The sequence below is a fragment of the Hipposideros armiger genome, unplaced genomic scaffold (assembly GCF_001890085.2).
Source record: "Hipposideros armiger isolate ML-2016 unplaced genomic scaffold, ASM189008v1 scaffold_0, whole genome shotgun sequence".
NCBI lineage: Eukaryota > Metazoa > Chordata > Mammalia > Chiroptera > Hipposideridae > Hipposideros > Hipposideros armiger.
The window spans coordinates 3,292,661-3,297,378 of NW_017731350.1; the positions used below are offsets into that span (position 1 = coordinate 3,292,661).

At 38.1% G+C, this 4,718-nt stretch overlaps 1 protein-coding gene across 4 annotated transcripts in view; it reads left to right on the top strand.

Moving 5' to 3' along the window:
* Positions 1–4,718, top strand: part of ASXL2 (ASXL transcriptional regulator 2) — a 143,484-nt gene that overhangs the window by 17,318 nt on the left and 121,448 nt on the right. The window contains exon 1 of one of the 4 annotated variants that reach the window (XM_019643926.1): positions 360–480. The exons of the other annotated variants lie outside the window; for them this stretch is intronic. The gene's annotated coding sequence lies outside the window, so the exon portion shown is untranslated. Of the gene's footprint in view, positions 1–359; positions 481–4,718 lie in introns of those variants that run through there. 4 annotated transcript variants of the gene reach the window in all.

The window sequence follows — 4,718 nt, forward strand, 5'->3', positions numbered from 1 at the left end:
AGCTGTAGAGGGCAGTGTCACTGGCCCTCATATGTGGGATCCGAACCGGGGCCCTCTGGCGTCCCAAGCCAGCTCTTAACCAACGCGCCACTCGGCAGTCCCTCAACATGTGTTTTTAATTCTTTTTGGTATATATCCAGGAGTGGAATTGCTAGATCAAATGTTAACTCTATGTTTAACTTCTTAAGGAATTGCCGAACTGTTTGCCATATCAGCTGTACAATTTTATTTTATTTTATTTTTAGCAGAGCCATCCTGCCACCTGTTGGCAGCTCAGCGGCAGCTCAGCTTGGGCACAGCTCACTGGCCTATGTGGGAATTGAACCGGCGATCCTGTTGCTCAGAGCTTGCACTCTTAACCAACTGAGCCACTTGGCTGGCCCCTGGAGTAGAGTGATTGAGGAGAAGAGATTTAGGAGATAAAGTCAGGGAGGTAACCTGTTCATTACAAGGACGAAACCCTGTTTCCTGGAAGTCTTGGTAGGTTTTGTTTTGTCTTTGGATACCCCTGGTGGTTCGCAGAATGTGAAAGAATTCACAAGACTAAAAAGGAATAGAAGTTATTCGGTTGTCGGAAAAGTCATGACGCATCTTTTCTATGTTTTTTGTTGCAAAAATGCGTCATGACTTTTCCGACAACCCAATAGAAAGTTTATTTAAGAGAAACACTGGCAGAGCTGCCGGGGGCAGTGTCAAGCAGATTGCTGCAGACAACTGCATCTAATTTCAGGTTAGCTTTGTCTGATATAGGAAAGGTTATGTAAATTTCCTTACAGTAGAGCATGTGACATCTAAACTCAAGACATTTGACATATAGACTGAGGTCATTTGATTGACATATGTTGGTTATATGTAACTAGTTTCTTTCTGTGCATGTTCTTACCCAGAATGAATACAGAAAAATCCACAGGGTGGGGGGCAAGCCATTATGTTCATTTTATTTTAATTGTTGTTTTTTTTTAGTTTTTTTTTTTTTTTTAGCTGAGCCTTCCTGCCACCTGTTGGCAGCTCAGTGGCAGCTCAGCTTGGGCCAGGAATCGAACCTGAAACCCTGTTGCTCAGCGCTCACACTCTTGACCAACTGAGCCACTCAGCTGGCCCTATTTTAATTGTATTTTAATGAGTCTGGAGTTCAAACAACGTCCAGGCTCCAGCCGTTTGGGCAGGAGTTAAAAGTAGATCACTTGGGTTAAAGTCTTCTCTTTCTAAAGGTGTTTGGGCAGCTTAATTTATCTCTAGGGGATGTGCCTGTGAGGTCCCTGGGGAGGGGATGCAGGCCTGGGCAGTTCCCCTTCAGGCTCACTTTTATTAACTTTTTCTGCCTCATCAGGTTTTACTTTCTTCCTGTCCCAATTTACTCTCCAGCTCCTCTCATGTTGAATGTCCTACCTAGATAACTCAAGATCGTTTGGAATGATTGATTCAGGATTGGCATTGGCCTGTGCAAGATCGTATACATGAGGAATCATCCATCCTCTTTGTGGCAGTGAATGGCCTAGGCATCACCAAAAAAAATGTGTTAAGTCCTTCAAGGGCTTTGGGAAAATTATAATAAAAATTTTTAAGTTTTAACACATCCATTATTCAGAATAGATCAGCTTCCTGGTTTGTTCAGTGTTCTTCATGCTGTGTTTCTACAGTAATTTACTTCTGTTGTATTGTGGCAGTTAGGATCTATATGTCTATTGGATCAATTATTGTTGAAGTTGTGTCTGGCTTCCCTTCTGACAGGATAGCAGTTTTACTACTAAAGCATCGAACACCTACCATGTATGTGGCAAAAGTAATGCTAGCTAACTCATACCAAAACCTGATTAAGAATAGGACAAAAAAAACAAAACAGGAGACTTTTACTAAGCATAGCTATGTATAAATTGTAAATACAGCAATATAATAAAACAATGCACCATGATTAATTAGAGTTTATTCCAGGAATACAAAGTTCCTTTGTTATTAGGAAATTATTAATTCATCTAATTATTAGGTCAAGATGAAAAATTATATGTAGAGATAGGTACCTGTCACAGCTACCCAGACAAAGATTTTATTTTCTAGACCCTCTTGTATGTAGGTGGTGTCAAGTGGCTATTTTTGCAGTGGAATGTGAACATAAGTGATGTGTGTCACTTCTGAGTCAAGGTATTTAAGAATAGGTGTACTTTCTCCATGTATTCTCAAGTTGGATGCAGAGAACTCCACGGCTTAAGGCATGGTGAACCGCGTGTTGCAAAGAGCCTCGTTTCTTGAATTGCTTGATTGAGAAAAGCTGCCCAGTGTCTAGAAGTCAGCTGCATTGAACTGTTAACCTGTTCATAACTGAATAACTGTTAATAATTGAATAGAAACCTATACTCATATTGTGTTAAGCTAATGAAATTTTGAGATTTGGTTACAGTGCCTAGTGTTAACCTAACTAGTATGAGCTATATGATTATCTCACATGTTAAAAAGGCAATGATTAAAAATTAATATCTGTTTAAAATATTTTAAAGTGTTAAACACATACATACGCAGGCAGATAAACTTAAGTAGAATTTATTTGTATGGGCGATTTAGATATAGCTGATTATGTTTGGTTTACATAAACTAATTTTTTTCCTAAATCAGCAGTCTCGGAAGAGTGGGGAAAAAAACTAAGCATATTGCCTTTTTTTTTTTTTTTTTTTAAGATTTTATTGGGGAATTGGGGGAAGGGGAACAGACAAGTTGCTGTCCTTTTGTTCTTCAGTCTNCTCCAGGTTGAGCTGTTGTTCAGCATCTTAGCTGTGGAGGGCAGTGTCACTGGCCCTCATATGTGGGATCCGAACCGGGGCCCTCTGGCATCCCAAGCAAGTTCTTAACCATCGCGCCACTCGGCCGGCCCTGATTTTAATTTTTAGACTTGATATGGTGGATGACATTGGTTTTCAAATTTTTAATCGGCCTTGCATTCCTGGGGGTGGAAATGAAATCTCACTTGGTTGTGGTATATTATACTTTTTATATATTGGTGGATTCGCTAATATTTTGTTGAGGACATTCACAGTTATATTCATGAGGGATATTAATCTGTAGTTTTCTTTTACTGTCTGTGTCTTGGCATCAGGATAATGCTGGCCTTGTAAAAATGAGTTAGGAAGTCTTCTTTTCTGTTCTATTTCCTGAAAGAGATTACAGTCAATCCTCATTATTCATGGGTTCAGTGTTTGTGAATTCACCTACTTGCTAAAATTTACTCTTAACCCCAAATCTCAGTACTCATGACACTTTTGCAGTCATTCATGAACATGTGAAGAGTGGCAAAAAATTTGAGTCACCTGATGAAGACACTCCCAGCTGAGGTCCTTCCTGAGAGCAAACAAGGTGATGCTCTGCCTTCTTCCTGTTGCAGTTCTCACAGTGGAAACGAGTCCTTTTTGTCATCTGTTGAATGCCATGTTTTTGCATTTTTGTGCTTTTTGTTGGTGCTTTCGCTGTTTAAAATGCTCCCTAAGTGTAGTGCTGGCTAGTATTCTTAGTGCAGGAAAACTGATGTGCCTTCTGGAGAAAAACACCTGTGTTATATAAGCTTTGATTAGACATGAGTTAACAGTGCTGTTGGCCATGAGTTCCATGTTAATGAATTAATATGTATTAAGTACAATATCTTTCAACAGAAACACATAAAAACACGGTTATATATTGATCAGTTGACAGTGTAACCAAAGGCTTGCAGGAACCTAACTGTATTTCCTTGAAAAACGTTGGTTCAGTATTTGCTAATTTGTGTTCATGGTGACATTATAGAACATAACTAGTATGAATAGTGACAATTGACTGTATGTAGAATTCATGTTATTTCTTCTTTAAATGTTTGATAGAATTTACCAGTGAAGTATTCTGGGCTGGGAGATTTCTTTTGTGTAAGCTTTTAAAGTTTGAATTCAACTTCTCGGATAGTTATACAACTGTTCAGATTATTTATGTTCTCTTTGGGTAAGTTTCAGTAGTTTGTGATTTTCCAGGAATTGGTACATTTGATTTAAGTTGTTGAATTTATGTCTATACAGTTGTTGGTAGTGTTCCCCTATTGTGTGCAGAATCTGTAGTGATATCCCCTCTTTATTCCCAATATTGGTAATTTGTTATCATTTTCCCCCCTTTGTCTCTCTTGTTAGAGGTTTATCAAATTTATTCATCAATTGAAAGAACCAGTTTTGGTTTCATTAATTTTTCTGTTTTCAGTCTCATTGATATTTACTCTAATCTTTATTATTATTAGCAGTCACTCCCCTTTCTCCCTTCCTCCAGCCTCTGGTAACCATTAATCTATTTATCTGTGGATTTTCCTATTCCGGACAGTTATTATAAATGGAATCATACAGCATGTGGCCTTTTGTGTCTGGTTTCATTCACTTAGCATAATGTTTTCAAAATTCATCCATATTGTAGCATGTATCCTTTTTATGGCTGAATAATATTCTGTTGTATAGATATACTGCCTTTTATTTATCTATTCATCAGTTGATGGATATTTGGGTAGTTTCCACTTTTTGGCTATTGTGAATAATGTTGCCATAAACATTTCATGTGCAACTTTTTGAATCAACATGTGTTTTTATTTATTTTATTTATTTATTTTTTATTTTTTTTAAAGATGTTTATTGGGGAATTGGGGGTTGGGAACAGCGCTGGGGAAATCGGGGAAGGGGAACAGACAAGTTGCTGTCCTTTTGTTCTTCAGTCTAGTTGTGGAGGAC